The sequence below is a fragment of the Aythya marila genome (assembly GCF_965140915.1).
Source record: "Aythya marila genome assembly, chromosome: W".
NCBI classification, from domain to species: domain Eukaryota; kingdom Metazoa; phylum Chordata; class Aves; order Anseriformes; family Anatidae; genus Aythya; species Aythya marila.
Genome location: NC_139081.1, coordinates 3,387,820 through 3,406,125, shown reverse-complemented (window position 1 = coordinate 3,406,125; position 18,306 = coordinate 3,387,820). Strand labels below are relative to the sequence as shown.

General features: G+C 44.5%; 1 protein-coding gene across 6 annotated transcripts in view; it reads right to left on the bottom strand.

Moving 5' to 3' along the window:
- Positions 1-18,306, bottom strand: part of LOC309889555 (protein FAM219A-like) — a gene marked incomplete at its 5' end in the record, with an annotated part of 126,723 nt that overhangs the window by 43,668 nt on the left and 64,749 nt on the right. The gene's annotated exons all lie outside the window — the stretch shown is intronic.

The following is an 18,306-nucleotide window of genomic DNA, read 5'->3' as shown; positions in this document are numbered from 1 at the left end:
CTGACCGATGCCCAGCCTAACCCCGAGCAGTCCGGCCCCCTCCCCCAGCTAGCCACCCCTATATATTGTTTAGCATGACGTCAGATGGTATGGAATACCCCCTTTGGCTAGTTTGGGTCACCTGTCCTGGGTCTGTCCCCTCCCAGCTCTTGCTGCACCCCCAGCCTGCCTGTTGGCAGGACAGAGCAAGAAGCTGAAAAGTCCTTGTCTTGGTGTAAGCACTGCTCTGCAACAATTAAACCATCGGGGTGTTATCAGCACTCTTCTCATCCTAAGCCAAAACATAGCATTCTACCAGCTACTAGGAAGAAAATTAACTCTGTTCTAACTGAAACCAGGACACAGGCACAAAGAAGAACATCATTGTCAGCAAAGGACAGGAGATCACCTCCTTGTGTGGCTGATCATCCCCTTTCAATGAAGGGTAGCAAAACACTTTATAAAGCCAAATCCAAGGACTATCCTGTACCTTAGCTCTTCTGCACACAGGTAGAAGTGAGTCAGTTATATGAGGCATTAAGAACATAGCATCTGCCTGCACTGAAATATCTATGTCAAGGTTTTGTTTCTACATTTTGCAATTGCTTTACGTCGTCCTGCCCCAAAGATCAGAAGCTGAGTAAAGCCACATTTCAGCGTGGTAGTTAAAGCATTCAGGCAGAAAAAGAACTTGAATCTTCCATGTTCTGACTGAAAGTCTCTATTAGCTAAACAGGGCAAAGATGTTTTGTGTCTGGAGCCTCCCATTTTTTTCTAGCCAGAAACACCTTGCAAATTAGACCCAGATTTGTGAATACTTTCGGAATGAGCAAGTACATATTCTTTCAGTGAATGTACAAAAATAATAGTGCTAGGGTTTATTGAAGACTTTAAGCCCAAAATACCTGTTTTTTCTTCTTTAAAAATTTTAAACAAAACCTGAAAATCCTAATTTTAAAGAGCGGCCTCTGTTCTGGACTCAAACTACCCATGCCTGACAGCATCACTTTAAATATTAAATATGCTAGCCTTGCTCAGGATCTATTTTTAACACTGTGTCATTTAATATGTCAAATACTGCTTGTCAGATCAACTTATACAAAGTACAATTGGCTCCATTGTAATCTTCACCTCCTCTCCCAAATTGCTAGTCTTACAACTAGTATTTTAAATAAATCAAAGCAAATCTGTCTTTTTTTTGAAAACCTGCTTTTATTTTGGACTCGGTAGTGGAGGCAGACCGAGAGGGGCTGTTTTCTGGCACGATGTTTCCTGGGAGCTCCATTGCAGTGAAGGAACTGCTAGCAGCTCTGAAACAAATGCTGTGATCAAACTCTCTTCTCATAGCCAGCTCACGGTTTACTCATGGCAGAAAGCACTTTTAAGCTCCTGAACTTCAGCCTGCTGAGCTAGATGGGAGAGTGCACTGTTCCTCCAAAAGACATCAACACCTTCTGACTTGATTTTATGTCCTGGTTTCAGTTAGAACAGAGTTAATTTTCTTCCTAATAGCTAGTAGAATGCTATGTTTTGGCTTAGGATGAGAAGAGTGCTGATAACACCCTGATGTTTTAACTGTTCCAGAGCAGTGCTTACACCAAGACAAGGACGTCTCAGCTTCTTGCTCTGTCCTGCCAACGGGCAGGCTGGGGGTGCAGCAAGAGCTGGGAGGGGACAGACCCAGGACAGGTGACCCAAACTAGCCAAAGGGGTATTCCATACCATCTGACGTCAAGTTAAACAATATATAGGGGTGGCTAGCTGGGGGAGGGGGGCTGGACTGCTCAGGGTTAGGCTGGGCATCGGTCAGCAGGTGGTGAGCACTTGCATTGTGCATCACTTGTTTGTACACATTATTAGTAGTAGTACTATTATCATCGTTGTTATTATTATTATTGTTATTATTATTTTCCTGTCTTAATAAACTGTCTTTATCTCAACTCACGGGCTTTACTTTCCTGTTTCTCTCCCCCATTACAGAGAGGGAGGGGGGTGTGGTGTAATTGCCTGAAGCAACTAGGAAAATAAAACTTAAAGAAAATGTACAGCATTGAAGAGGCTTTCAGGGTAGGGCATAGCTACATTACCTGAGCGTTCCCTAGGCTTCCAACCTTAGATGCTATCGCGCTGGGGAAACTTGGTGTGCTAGCTCTAAGGAACAGCATGGAGCGTAGAGTGGAGTGGAGACACCACGGCTAGGATCTGTACCAGGTGGGGACTCTATTGTTCTTGTGCACACCGAGACCGATAAGCTGCACTTTTTGCCACCCTGAGCCAAGGACCTGTCATGTTTTGACAAATGCTGTACCCTAGTGTATTTTGCTCATTATAATATCATTATAATACCAAAACACACCTCCATCCCAAAAGCTACCTGCCTCCAAGGTACGACCACTCCTCACCAAGCATGCGCTCTGAATTTCTCAGGGCCTATTACTTTAAACGGAGACGGGAGAACTTTTCACCAATCATAAGTAAGATATGCTTGACTAGAGTCACTCAAGCTCCACCTAAAAGATAGAAAATAATATAAATTGGCCCAAGAGAGAGGGGATGTTAGGGAAGATACCACCATCAGGGGAGATACCATCCCGAGGAAATACAACATCCTCAGGACCTCCTGACTCCTGGGATCAGTCGACGGGCTGAGCCTCTCTTCCCCCTCCATTGGGACGCCTTTGGGTGAGATCTGAATACTTGCTTATAAATCTCTCTAGAGTCTTTGATCTTTTTAACGCATTTATTTCTAGGCTGCGCACCTGTAACACCTGTGTATTTCATGCATGCTAGCTTGCTTTTGCAGACAGTCACTATCGCCGGCAATCCAAAGAACCTGGTTATCTGTTGCTGTAATAAATCACACTTGATTGCATTGTTATAGCTCTCATTAAGTGCAACTAGGGTAAGGGTGGTTATACGTTATTGGTGAATCCATGACCATGATAGTTCAGTGTTCTGAATCCAACCAGACCCCAGATGGTTAACACGTTATTGGTGATTATCTGACCGGACCCCAGACGATTAATGTGTTATTGGTGAAATCTGTGATTGTGACCAGACCCCAGACGGTTAATGCGTTATTGGTGAATATCCGACCGGACCCCAAATGGTTAACGTGCTATTGGTGTATCCGACTGGTTCAGTACCCTGAATCCGACCGGATCCATAACAGTTAATCAGATACACCCCTTAATGCGACAGGGGGAGGGTGAGCAAACGGCTGCGTGGTGTTTAGCTGCCGGCCGGGTTAAACCACGACAGTCCTTTTTGGCATCCAACGTGGGGCTCGAAGGGTTGAGATAACGACAGATCTGACCAGAGTGTGTTAAACTAAAATTGGTATAAGTAGTAGACCTGCTTAATAGTTACTTGTCATAATGCTGATTGCTTTAATCTCAACTCTGCTGTGCCTGTTTTCCAAATTGAGTATTATAGCACGTTATTTTCCGTATGTGCTCTCAGTCATGTTGTTTATCCTCTCTGGGCCCTGGTTTAAGATCATTATGGTACTGTGTGTTGTAACAGTGGCTTATGAGACGATGACATTTCTGGTCAAGACACTAACCTGGTATTTGTACTCAGCAATGTTGTCAACTCTATACTTTGGAAACCGTATCTCGGAAACTATTAACAATTACACCTATTGCCTTTTTTCATCAGGGAGTCAATCTCTGGAGGGGAAAGGGGAAGATATTTTTTCCTACTTGTTCACTCTCCCTTTCTCCTTCACCACCCCCTTATCCTCTGAACTTGTTACAATAGTTCTCCGAGACACTGAATATCCTTGGGATACTCAGACTCTACTTAGGAATCTCATTCATAGATCTGCCCGGAGGCAGGATAGTTGTGAGTGGCAGGGAGTATGGGAGGATATGGGCAGGCATCTAGAGCAGTGGGCACCTCCAGTGTTTTGGAAATTCACCCCTGAACAACTGCAAAATCCCAAAAAACTGGTAGAATGCTTGAAAAAAGGGTGTCATGACTCTGGCAGTTCCAAAGTGACACAAATCATTGTAACATGCTGGGGCCTGGCTCATGCCTATCGAGCTGCAATTGATACTACTATCAACCTAGTGACAGACCCTGCGGCCACTCCAAGTCCTGTGACAGATCCAACGGACACTCCGACCCCTATGATGGACTCTGCAGCCGCTCCAGCTCCAGTTCCTACAGCCGCTCCAATTCCTGCAGCCGCTCCAGTTCCTGCAGCTGCTCCAGTTCCTCCAGCCGCTCCAGCTCCAGTTCCTGCAGCCGCTCCAGTTCCAGATCCTGCAGCCACTCCAGCTCCAGTGGCTGGATCAGAGAAACGAGCTGTAGCAGTGCAAGTTGACCCTGCAGAGGGTATTCCAACCTCTGTGGCAGACCCTGTAACGGGGTCAGAGAAACGAGCTGTAGCAGTGCAAGTTGCCCCTGTAGAGAAGGTGAAAAAATGGTATAGAGATTCAGGTCGTCTAGAACGCAGAGAGTCTTCTGCCAAATCTAGGTATAGAGACGATGCTGGGCCATTAGGGATTCAGGAGGAGGAAGATGAGGATGCTGAAAAATCAACAGTAACTACCCGAAACCTATACAAGCGTGAGCTACGAGATGTGCGAAAAGATTTTGGTCATTGCATAGGTGAGCAGCTTGTCACCTGGCTGCTCCAGTGCTGGGACACCAGAGCCAATTGTGTGGAATTAGAGGGCAGGGAAGCCAAGCGACTGGGATCCCTTGCTAGAGACACAGGCATTGACAAAGCAATTGCAGATGGAGCACAATCTCACAGCCTCTGGAGGCGTCTCCTCTCAGCTGTGAGGGAAAGGCATCCCTTCAAGGAAGAACCTGTATGTCTACCAGGCAAGTGGACCACCATGGAGAAGGACATTGTACCATTTCATAGCAGGGAGCAAAAATGTGGGTATGTGTGTAGGTTGTTTGGAAAAAGAAGGGATTGTCTTGCGTGTAGAGCAAAAGGTAGAAAAAATCAGTTACAGTAAACTTAACACGATGACTTTGGGTTTACAATAGAATTGCCTTAACACCCTGTAGATTTATTTTATTGTGGTATAAAAAAGTGTTACTTTAAAGATGGAATTGAAATAGTTCCCCATCCCCAGAGGCTTAGGCTGGGTCAATTCAAGCTCTTCTCAGGGTAAGAACTGAGGGAAGAAAAGGGCACAGAGTTAAGTACCAGAGCAGAGGACAGAGATGAAAGAAAAAGATTTGGGCAGAGTCCACAGGCAAGAGGGACATGGAGTGGAAGGCAGGAGCTGGGGAGAGGCAGTGGCTGAGGTGTGCAGTCATGAAACATGAGGATAAACTGTTTCACTGAGAGAGAAAGCAGGACAAAGCCTGGGGGAGGAGCAGTTTGCAAAGCAGAAGGGAGAGAACAGGAGTCCAGCACTATTACTGGCCAAGGCTGGAGGCAGGGAGGAGCAGATCACAGGGATTATAAAGGAGAAATTGGAGATGACTCTAAGCAAATGAATCCAGCAAGCTGGATCTACCTGGCAAGAATGTGTTTGCTATCCTTCCTCTCCCCTCTTATTCAGGTCTGGAGAAAGGAACACATTGTCTGTGGGACATGCTTTTTCTACAGGTTAATTTAGAAAAACGGTTTGAGGAATACTCATGTTTTAAAATCTGATGAACAAATTCTGTTTCTCCTTCTGGAAGAGGTTTCACAAAGGGGACTATGACTGTTTTGCACAGTACCCGACTGTGATGCCTCGTTTCCATGAATGGTGCAATAAATGCCTACCCTCAGCACAAGCTTTTCTGCAATGATTCTGTCAGTAATTAAAGCTCTTTAAATTATAGCTATGTTTAACAACTGGCGAAATGGGATCAGACTGTCCAATTACTGCTGTGACTTTACAACTTTTTAAATAAAAACTTATCTTGGTAAGTATGTGGCATCTATAAAAACAGCTTTATTTTTCTTCAGTGAGACCTGCTTTATAGAGAATAGCTGCCAAGTAGAACAAAAAAAGAGCTGTGCCAAAAGCTTGAGGTTTGAGAGAAAAGGAGGAGAGGTGCCAGAGGGGTTTCTGCATGCAGCAGAGCAGAAAGACTGCAACTGGTACAGGCTGTGGTCCTTCCTGAAGAGGCCACCTGCCTCATTACTTCCAGGGGTGAAGCGGCTGTCAGGGTACAGGCGAAGCTCCCTCTCAGTCCCAGCCAGGGCTTGCAAGATCCAGAAGCCTCGTTGCACAACTGGCCCCACTGTCTGCACTGCAGCCTCATTTCTGTTTCTAAAAGTTCTCCATAAAGGTGTTGCTGTAAGAGGTGGGAGGGATCTCTGACCCCAAGCTTGGATCCTGAGAACAGATGGAGATGCTGTAGAATCACTTCCATTGGTCTGCTAACCTAGGCAACAGCCTCCTTTGTGTGTGCCTACTATAGGCCCACAGAGCAACGTGCTCCGTGACCTGCTTCAACCAGCCCTATTCCTTTCCATGAAGCACTGTGAAAGAAACATGTTGATTCCCCCACTTTGGGGAAGCTCTTCTCCCCAGCACTCTGAGCTGAAACTGATGGACACGATGAAGTCCAACAGTTGCTAACTGAGCAAAAAAAAACATGTTTAGTTTGCTGCTGTTGCTCCAATCCTACCTCTTGTCCATCATTTGGTACGTCTTCCTCACTGACACTATAATAGCCTGGGCACACGGGTGGTGCTTAGCTGCACTGCTGTACTGTGCCTGGCATGCTGGGGCTCTGCTGTGCACAGCTTGGTGCATGTACTGGGTCTGGCTGGAATGTTAACTTTCCCGGCAGCAGCCCATTCAGTGCCGTACTCTGTACTTGTAGCTGGAACAGCAGTGTTATCACACCAGTGTTGTGTCTACTGCTGAGCAGCAGTGGCACAGCATTGGGCCTTTCTCTAACCCTCCTAGGGGGTGGGCAAAAAGTGAGAAGAGAAACATCACTAGGGCAGCTGACCTAAACCAATCAAAGGGATATTCCATACCATGTGGTGTCACACTCAGCAATAAAAGGTGGAAACAGGAAGAAGAGGGGAGGGGTGGGCTCTCGTTGAGAAGACGTCGGTCCTCCTCTCGAACACCGGCTGCGTGCGTTGAGGCCTTGCTTCAAGGACGTGGTCAATCATCGCTCATTTGTGGGAAGTAGAGAGTAATTTCTTTCCTCTGCACTTCCATATAGCTTTCATTTATTTTGTTTGTTTGTTTTCCTCCCTTTTTCCCCCTTTTCCCTTTTACTTCCCCTTAGTTAAATTGTTTAGTTCATGGTAGTCTTTATTTAATTATTATAATTATTTCCCTTTAATTAAATTATCCTTATCTCAACCCGTGAGTTGTTCTTTGCTTTACTTCTCCCCCTCCTCATCTAAAGGAGGGGGAGTGAGAGAGCGGTTGTGGGGTTTAGCTGCCCAGCACGGTAAAACCACCACAGTGCAACACTGGCTGATGTAAGTGGAGACAAGACAGACTGTCCCCAGGTTCAGGGCAGAAGGGCTCCTTGAATGTTCCTCCATTAATGTTCAGCTCAGGTCCATTTCCAAGACCACCAGGGTACCCTCACCTAACAAGGACCCTGCTATTGCCAGGACACAAATATCACAGAATAACAGAATTGTCTAGGTTGGAAGAGACCTCAAGATCATCGAGTCCAACCTCTGACCTAACACTAACAAGTCCTCCACTAAACCATATCACTAAGTTCAACATCTAAACGTCTTTTAAAGACCTCCAGGGATGGTGACTCCACCACTTCCCTGGGCAGCCCATTCCAATGCCTCACAACCCTCTCGGTAAAGAAGTTCTTCCTAATATCCAACCTAAAACACCCCTGGCGCAACTTTAGCCCGTTCCCCCCTGTCCTGTCACCAGGCACGTGGGAGAATAGACCAACCCCCACCTTGCTACAGCCTCCTTTAATGTACTTATAAAGAGCGATCTCTGCCGTGTGGTAGGGAGCCATCGGAAGTGGAAAGCTGCTGTGTGGAGTCCCACACGACAAGTTGTGGAGGCCATGGAAGGGGAAGGTGAGTAGAGTCAGTATGCAGAAGTGAAAGCTATACAACTGGCCCTAGAAATTGCTGAAAGAGAAAAGTGGCCGGCACTGTATCTCTACATTGACTCATGGATGGTGGCAAATGCTCTGTGGGGGTGGCTGCGACAATGGAAACAGAACAACTGGCAGCACAGAGGTAAATCTATCTGGGCTGCTACCCTGTGGCAAGATATTGCTGCCTGGGTAGAAAACCTGGCTGTAAAAGTACGTCATGTAGATGCCCATATGCCTAAGAATCGTGTTACCGAAGAACATCAGAACAATGAAGAAGTAGATTGAGCTTCAAAAATTGAAATAGCTCAGGTGGACCTGGACTGGGGACGTAAGGGTGAGCTGTTTGTAGCTCGATGGGCCCATGAAACATCAGGACATCTGGGGAGGGATGCCACATACAGATGGGCTCGTGATCGAGGGGTGGACCTGACCATTGAGGCCATCACACAGGTTACCCATCAGTGTGAGACCTGTGCTGCAATCAAACGAGCCATGAGGGTAAAGTCTCCCTGGAATAGGGGGAGATGGCTTGGATTTCGATATAGTGAGGCCTGGCAGATTGACTACATCGTACCACTTCCACAAACCCGCCAAGGTAAACGTTACATACTCACCATGGTAGAAGCAACTACTGGGTGGCTGGAAACATATCCAGTAAACCATGCCACGGCCCGAAACACTATCTTGGGCCTGGAAAGACAAGTGCTGTGGCGACATGGTACACCAGAAAGAATTGAGTCCGACAGTGGGAGTCACTTCTGAAATAATTTGGTCACTTCCTGGGCCAAGAGACATGGCATTGAATGGGTGTATCACATCCCTTATCACCCACAAGCCTCTGGGAAGGTTGAGAGGTACAATGGACTGTTAAAAACTATGCTGCGAGCATTGGGTGCTGGGACATGGAAACATTGGGATATAAATCTACCAGAGGCCACTTGGCTAGTTAACAACAGGGGGTCTGAAGGCCATCCTGGTCCTGCTGTGGAGGAACACTGGGAGAAAATTAATCTGTCATCCAAGTTATGTGTTGTAGGAGGACACTGCAGAACCAATGACAGGTCAACTTTGCAAGGAACCGGGCAAGCGCAACAGTGATGTGAGCTAAGCTGGTGCTGGTGTCAAGAAAACCAACTTCGCCTGCCCTGAGTGACCACTTTGACAGATGAAGCTGAAACCATCAACAGTTTTTATGAGCATTTTGGGAAAAGACCTATAGAATAAAGAGAAGTACAGACATAAAAATGCTTCAATGGACAGAAAACAATGGTGATGAGAACATCTATATACTAAACTGTATCTGATTGTGACACAAATGTTATGGAATAAGGGGTGGAAGTTGTGTTGGGTCTGTCTGAGCTGGAGTCACCTTTTCCCTGCAGCAGCCCACACAGTGCTGTGCTCTGCACTCGTAGCTGGAACAGCACTGATATCACTCCAGTGTTGTGTCTATTGCTGCATAGTGCTGGCACAGCATCAGGACTCCTTCCAAGCCCCCAAGAGCCAGCAGGCTGGGGGTGGGCAAGTGATGGGGAGGGGACATTGCCGGGGCAGCTGACCTAAACCAACCAAAGGGATATTCCATAACACCTGATGTCACACTCAGCAATAAAAGGGGGGGCTCTCGTGGGGGAGGGGGCTGTTCCTCCTGAACAACCACTACGCGTTTGAGGCCCTGCTTCCCAGGACGTGGCCGAACACCGCTCGCTGATGGGAAGTAGAGAATAATTTTTTTTCTCTCTCTGTGCTTCCGCGCGGACTGATTGTTTCTTCTGTTTCTGTTTTTCCTCCCCATTCCCTTTCCCTTTAATTAAACCTTTCTCATCTCAAACCTCGAGTTCTCTGTGTTGTATTTTCTCCCCCTTCTTCTTTGAGGAGAGGGGGAGTGAGAGAGCGGTTGTGGTGGAGCTCGGCTGCCCACCTGAGTAAAACCACCACAGGGGGTGAACACACTTTTAAATGGGGTCTCTATTTGCCTCAAAGAAAGCAGTGATGAGAGCAATATGCAGCATGTAGTGAGACCTCTGAACAGACCATGGGCTTATCACTGCTGGGGTATTGACTGCTGTGGTTAGGTTCTGCCAGGGTAGTTTTTATTCTAATCACTACTTCTATTACTGTGTTTTTCCCTCCTTCTATCAGAGACTGTCAGTAATTTGCTTAATTTGTTTACCTCACAACCTACTGCTAGTGAAATAAGCAGGACATGATCTGAGCTACTTCTTACATTTGTGACAGATTATGGCAAGTCAGGGCAGTGCAAAAAAAGAGAACTTGTAATTTGCAGCTCTGGTCTTCTGCTTCAAGCACAAAACCTCCATTCAGATGCTTTGGCACATTCTGATTACAAAGTGAAATAACTTGTGTAGAAGCAGATCTCCAGGATTAGCTCACTTTCCTGGACTACCACATATATTTATACTGTAAAAACTCCGAGGCCAGAGGATGGCCAGATACTGCCCATCAGAATAATACAGCTAGCTCATAGCCTCCTCCTACACAACCTTTTATCTAAAGCCATGTTAGTTAAGACTGTTGTGTGTGATACAAGATGTGAATGCACATGTGTCTATCGTCTGGTGAGGCAGGTGGGTACGCAGTGACTTGTCACAGGAGAGGTGCACGTATGATGGAGGAGGGCTGGGAGGAGCAGTAAGACCCTGATGGGCTGGCATAACAAATTGAACAGCAGTGACAGAAAGACTAGGATCATTTTGTGTAAATGTAAATCATGCCACATCGTGCTTGTATTTATTTGTCCACACTGTGCTTTGCTCCTGGCTTTGCTGACTGGTACTTCCCTTCCCTCTGTCTCATCCACCTACACACATCCTCCTGCCCAGAGATCTCTGCTGAACCCCACTGGGTTGCTCTATTCCAGTTTCTCTTAATGGCTTTACTCTTTACTGGTGCCTGTGTCAGCTACAGCATCTCACACACCTCTTCCTTTCTGCCCCTCTATTTCTCCTCTATCTAATCTGCAATAACATGCCTGTCACAACTGTTTTTCTGCCCTCGTTTTTGCCACTCTGTCTGCAGACAGCCCTACTGCCCTTAATGTGATGCAGTTGTTCACTCTCTTATTCCCTTCCAAACAGCCTGGAGATATCCTAAAGGTAGGATGCTGCAATAAATCTGTGTACACAATTTCTCTTACAAATGGTAAGAGTAATAACATGAAATAATGTTTAAATAAATTCCTCCCAGCCCCAGGAGACCTCCGAGTGGTAGGCTGCACTTCTGTCTTCATGAAGAAAATCAATAGCAGTGCTATATTGCCACTGCACTCTGGCTTCCACATTACTCCCCCCCAGCAACGTACAGACTGTGTTCAAGGAAATGTATGCTCCCAAGGAAGGAAAATGGCTTTGTGCACTTAAGGTAATGATGTCATTTGAGGTCACCAAGCAAACAGTTATGGATACAGAAATCTGCAGTTTTGTCAATAGAGCTGGAACCTGGGGACCTAGCTAAAGAGATACAGCTTTTTTATAAAATGTTTCCCTAATTTACCTACAGAGTTTCTTCCCAGGAACAACAGCTGCTAATCGCCTTGTTACAGAAGAGCAACTGGGAATAGTACAGTACTTGAGGTACTGACATAAGGATACACTAATGACATTGATTTGTCCAGTCTACTACAACCTTCCCTTATTATTCTACTTTCTGTATTTAAACACTTAGAAGTCACAAGCTGTGAAGTAGACTGGGAAGAAATGATGCAGAAAAGAAGCCAAGGATGCAGACAGGTACCAACCCATTCAGATTGCACAAGAAGCTTGATACCTGCTCCCTTTGGGATGGCATCTCCCAGAGCCACTTTTTCATCTTAACCTCTGGCAAAAGCAGCACTGGCAGGGGGTTTCTGAGTGAGGCATCCTTTTGAACAGTACTGGGACAGGTTACTCCACTGTTCATTTTGTGTCTCTTCAGTGGATCTGCTTTAAAACAAGTTCTGAACCCATACACAACCTTATGAGAGTGGTTCAATAGCTACACATGAGTTAAATAACTACACATTGAAAGATCAGTTTCAGAAGCAACATGGAGAGTTAAAGGCAGTCTGTTATTTACTGGGATAGAGACCATCTGTAAAGTTTCAACCAGAAATACATGAATTTTGTTATGTTGAACCCTGAGGGCTTTGTAGTTCTTAGCTCATTGACTGATATTCCCAGTACTACTCCTCCCTGACAGTATGGCAATTTAATATCTGTCACGAATGCACAGCAGCAGGCTGGAAGGCAGGAGCCAACACCAAAGCTTGTGCTGTTAGCCTCTGTCCCCAAGTGGATTACTCCTTTGTTCACTCCAGTTTCCACTAAGATGGGGCCCAGCCATAAATTAGATCCTTAGTTTTTTCCAACGCAAGCACACCAGGGAACAACATGCTGAATTTCCTTGGAACAGGATTTCTGTTGCCGTTTCACCCTTACCAGAGTTGCTTGCTGTAAGTGAACATCATTCAAGTTAAGTGACTGAGGTTTCAGAGAATGTTGTTAACAAGCAGGAATTAATACAATAGCACAGGAGAAGTAATTTGGTGCTTGGAAGTGGACACACGTGATTGGTGTCTCTATGCAGAATCCCTGTCCCCAGCTAGAGACTGCGAAAGCCAGAGATATGAAATCCTCTCCTGCCATCAGGTAAAATCTTAGGATGTTTGTACATGGAGAAGTTCAGTGATGGAGCGATGGGTCCATTCCCTCACAGCCTGGTTACGTCTCCGTATGTCACACTCCAGTGCTGGATACCACTGGGTTCCCTTTTAGCAATCCTCTCAGCAAGCACCTTAGCTTAAGCAAGATCTGCAACAGCCTCTTGCAAAATTCAAGGATAATCCTGGTCAACTCCTAGTGTGGCATTTGCCTCAAAAGGTATTTGGATAATGCCCTCATTAAAAGGCTTTAACTTTTGGTTAGCCCTGAAGTAGTCAGGCAGTTGGACAAGATCTTTGAAGCTCCCTTCCAACAGAACTATTCTATTCTATTCCAGCATAGATGAAAACATATTTTATTTCCTGCTGTCTCTTCCTCATTATCCAAATATGCTTTGTATACTTATCACTGGATTTGACAGGTGTTATAAGATTATACCATACAACAGGGTGATATAAAACTTAATTGGATATCTGCAGAGTGCTTTGAGCTTAAAAGGAGATATGGTATACAGCATATTCTGTATGCTATGTATAATAGAGCAAAAAAGTGAAAATTTTACTCATAAATTCTTGTATCTTTCAGGACATTTGATGTATCCTTTAAATATGCTTTTTTTAACTTCAGCACTTTTTTTTTTTTAAATAAACGACACCATAGAGAGGTGGGACTGATAAAGAGAGAAACAGAAGCAGACAGAAAGCCTCAGTGGTCTAATCTGAGATCTCATCTCTCCTTGGAGGGAGAGCAATATGGTTATGTGTCAGAGCACAGCTTTTTCTCCTTCCTTCACCTCACCCTGCTTGACTCAGGCCTCCCCTATGGCTGCTCGGTTGCTCTTATCTCCTTCTTGTCATACAGAAAGCCAAAAGGCCAGGCTGGGATGATTCAAGATGCTTTTATGCTCACCCTAGCAATAGGTCCAGGTTCCAGGAGAGCATAATTTCCTCCCCCACAATAACGGGACTGTGGCTGACCTGCTCTAAGACTGATCTTTGCAGTGTCTTCTGGAGAAAAAAAGCAACATCCTACAGCTGGCCCCAGCAAAGTGTTAGTACCCTATTAATTCATGAAATAGCTCTGCTCTGTTAGCTGTAGGACAGCTTCCTGCCTCTTGAAGCACAGGAAGTTTCTGGTTAGGCTGGCAGATTATATAATTGAGCAACAGCAACTTACATTAAAGGCAACTTTGTGACATGCGCTTCTCCTTATGGGGCTGACTAGTACCAGCCACTGTGTTTTTTTTGGTACTTAGATAAATACCAGCATGAGATCTAAGCTGGGAGAGGAACAAAACTGTAGCTAGGAAAGTGGGAAAATTATCTGCTACATTTGCAATTCAGGTCACTTTTTCCAAGAAGCTTTGCAAACAAAATCTAAAATAAAAACCACAAATATTTTCAAGCCAGCATCAATATGAAATAGGCTTCCTTTTGGGACTTCATCTGCATGTAGCTCACTCGGTCCTAAAGAGGGATCCAGTGTGCTAGATTAGACATTTGCTGATCACATACAGTTAGGCACCCCACTGAGCAATCTTCCAAAAGTAGTGCCATATTTCTCTACCTAGTTCAAAGAGAGAAGGTGCTTACATCTAAGCAGACAAGATCCCACCAGAGCCCTCCAAAAATACCTACCTTTCCCCATTAGCTGACTGGCAACTTTATAAAGAAGCAGTTAAGAAACTGCTCCAGAACCTAGCTAAACTAAAGACAGCAAGGAAGCGCTGACAGATGCACTGCATCCCTGATGGATATCTAGAAGAAAGAGTCCACAGAGAATAATTAGGAGGTCAAAAGGCTGGGAAGAAAGGTATTAGCTGCAACATTTGAGCTGCTTCTGAATATAGCCTATAAAGCATGCATTTTCATAAATGGAGAAGATTTATCCTTTTTCAAGAACCCACGTCCAAGGAGAGCCTCTCTAATTTTCCACAAAAACAATCAAAACTCCCTAATGGCAGCTTGATTTTTGATACCCATCATCAGCCCTTGTTACTTTGCTTGCCTGAAGCCAGTTACAGTCAGCGAGCCCCTTCTGGGGTGGAATATCTCCCTCCAGCACATTAAGTGTACTGGCCAGGTGTCATGCCTTGGACACTGCAATTTTCCTTCCCTCTACAACAGTTGAGATTGCATGAAAGCCTGCGTTGAAGCCAGCCTGCATGCTTGTCATGGACGCTGAGTAAGAAAAGGAAGCAGGTCTCAGAGGGATGCTGCTATGAGTCGCTCTGTCTGCCTTTCTCTCGTATGCTCATCTTGCAGACAAGGATGTGGGGGATTTACTGCCAAGCTCCTGGAGTGGTGGATGTGTTGATAAAGATGCCACTGCCACAGTCCCTCATCACCACTGTAGCCTGTGCTGCAACCCATTGCCACACTGCCTATTTTGTTTTAACGCAAACTGTCACATCACTGACTGCTAGGTAAGACAGACAGACTGTCTGGATGGGGATTTCAGTGCAAAGAAGTGAAATTAAAAATGCAAAATAGAAAAACAGATGGCATAAACTTCATTAAAATAATATGTCATCTTGTGGGGACCCCATGGGGATCTGTTACCTTCCAATGGATATGGAGCCCCTGAGATTTACATTTAGGGATTATTCTGTTCCTTCCTCCTTATCACAACTCTCTTCTGTTTTCCAAAGGCTTGTGGTATGTGCTCCATCTGGATATGCCTCCTAATAAGGATGTGCTGGAGACATCTCCCAGCACTAATGGACACCCAACCCCCCCAGTGCTGTCGGGAGCCTCCTTATCAAGTGATTTGCAGGCAAGAAAGAAGCATGGCTGAGTCCTGAAATTTCAAGAGAAAGACAAAGTGGGAGTGTCAGGAAAGTAAGAAATACATAATTAATATGGTTAGAATATCTGTAAGTCTTAAGATGATGAATTACATGAAGCAGAAGAGGTTACTTTCCCTTGATGTGAAGTTTGTCTCTTTTTAGATGTGGTACCAGCAACAAACTAAATACTTTACTATTCCACTTATAAACCAGGTGTAATCTTTAGGAACTTACTAGAAATAAAAGCCACCTGTGAAGATTTTCTTGTATTTAACTGACCCCCAAACAAACATGTGGTAATGCCATGTATTTACTTATGGGACAGAGAAACAACCATAGAAAGGACATTCAAGCAGCAGGATAAATCTGAGTTTGGAGCATGCAGCACAGCACACTTTCTGTCATCTTCAATCACTGTGGGTTCTGGAAGCAAAACTTGTATGCATGCTGGGTTGGTATTTAATTGAGCTCATTTAAACTAAGCTTCCAGCAAGCACATATGACAGATTTATATATGAATCTTCACAGAGTATAAAATGACATTTATCAACCTTCCAACAGAGTATTTGATATTTGAACAATTGATTCTGATTTAACAGTGAAAAATGCCACTATCCGTACAGAAAATTTGCAATAGGATTAAAACCCTAGTCACTACCATCCCCAACAATGGCTCTGCCAGGTAAACTATTAAACATTTATGTACTACCTTAACTTTGTCTAGGCTTAAAGGGATTAAAAAGTAATCCAAATCCTGATGAGTTTAATGCAGAAGAGACTAAAGATTGAGTTGGAAGAAAAGGAGCCAGAGCTGGGAGATGTGAGACATTAAGCTGCTTGAAAATTTCAAAGGTCAGGCAGATTTTAAGAATGACAGCAGCAGGAGCTGATTGATGTGGATTAAAAGCATGTTACACTGGCTGCAGACAATACCATCAGTCTCATTTTGGCCCAGGTAACCTAGCACTCATCAGAGTATGACTAAGAGTAGAGAGTCGATCCAAATACCGCTAGATATGAGTTCACCTAATTAAAGAGACACACTGTATCCACAGGGAGAGGAGGTTTTTGAGCAGACTTTTCTCTAGAGCCCAGGCAGGAACATGCTTGTCAGCATTGTTGGACAATTCCTCTTAAGCAGGTAGATTTCACCAACTATGATCTTCATAAGCACAGTGTGGTCAGCACTGAGCATTCACTAGACAGGAGCACTAGCAGGTCCTGGAGGCTGCGTTCTTCTATAACTCTGTGGAGCTCTAACATAATACAAGTTTTGGATGTTTTCTGTTATTCCCAGAAGATGCCAGTTGAGCCTGTCCCTGCTTTCATGGTTAAGCATGCTTTAATTTCCAAATGTAATATACCCCTCACAATTTATGCTTAACTTTTCCAATGTTGACACCATTTATTACATCAAATATTTCTTTTTTTGTTCCTGAAAGATTTATACATGGCAAGCAAATCCTTTCTCCATACTGGTTTTACCAGGTTCAATCTGCCAACCTCTTTTAGTTTTCTGTTATATGACAGGCTTTCAAATCCCATGTCTTATGTAGTTCTCATCTACGCCTAGCCCACACTAAATTCTTATTGGTGGAACTGAAGAGATGAGATTGTTATACTGCATTGCAAACATCTTACCCTGGCCTTTCACAATAGCAATGATACACCTTTATCTACTGGAAAAAGTGATACCGACTCTTCTAATATCTACCTTTCCCACTTTAATGGTGGATAATATAATTCAGCAGTGGCCAAATGGAATAAAATTTTCCCTACATGATAAAGCAGAAGTTTTGGCAGAAGAACTAATCATTCTGCTGTATCTGTATGTTTGGAAAAAAGCTGGGAAACTGCAAAGGTATGACTATGGCATATTTTTATGTATTAGTCCATTTTAATAATTACTTATCTTGCAATCATATCAGGCTTCATCTTCCTTAGTCACTTCCAGTTGGTAAACTTCAATATACAGCAGATTGAGTTGCTCCTGTCATATTTTTCTCATTTCTATTATTTTAGTTTTCATGCCTTTCCTCTGTGGCATTTCTGAGCCTTTGTTGTACTGATGTCTCCCTCCTTTCTTAGCCAACTCCCTCCTGCTTTTTGTCCCTTTGTCATTAATGAACTTCAAAAATAAATGACTATTGGACAAGTCCATTAACAATCTCCTTTCTTCTGACAGTTTCTCCTTCACCACTACCTAATGTAGTTCCCAGGGTTCTCAATTCATTGCCCCTGCTTATGCACTCACTTTATAAAACTGAAATTTGTTATTGTCGTGGTTTAACACGGCCGGCAGCTAAACACCACGCAGCCATTCGCTCACCCTCCCCCCTCCCTCTCTGGGATGGGGGAGAGAAATGGAAAGTGAAGCCCGTGAGTTGAGATAAAGACAGTTTAATAAGACAGGAAAATAATAATAATAATAATAATAATAATAATAATAATAATAATAATAATAATAATACAATGATGATAATAGTACTACTACTAATAATGTGTACAAACAAGTGATGCACAATGCAATTGCTCACCACCTGCTGACCGATGCCCAGCCTAACCCCGAGCAGTCCGGCCCCCTCCCCCGGCTAGCCACCCCTATATATTGTTTAGCATGACGTCAGATGGTATGGAATACCCCTTTGGCTAGTTCGGGTCACCTGTCCTGGGTCTGTCCCCTCCCAGCTCTTACTGCACCCCCAGCCTGCCTGTTGGCAGGACAGAGCAAGAAGCTGAGGTGTCCTTGGCTTGGTATAAGCACTGCTCTGCAACAATTAAACCATCGGGGTGTTATCAGCACTCTTCTCATCCTAAGCCAAAACACAGCATTCCACCAGCTACCAGGAAGAAAATTAATTCTGTTCTAAC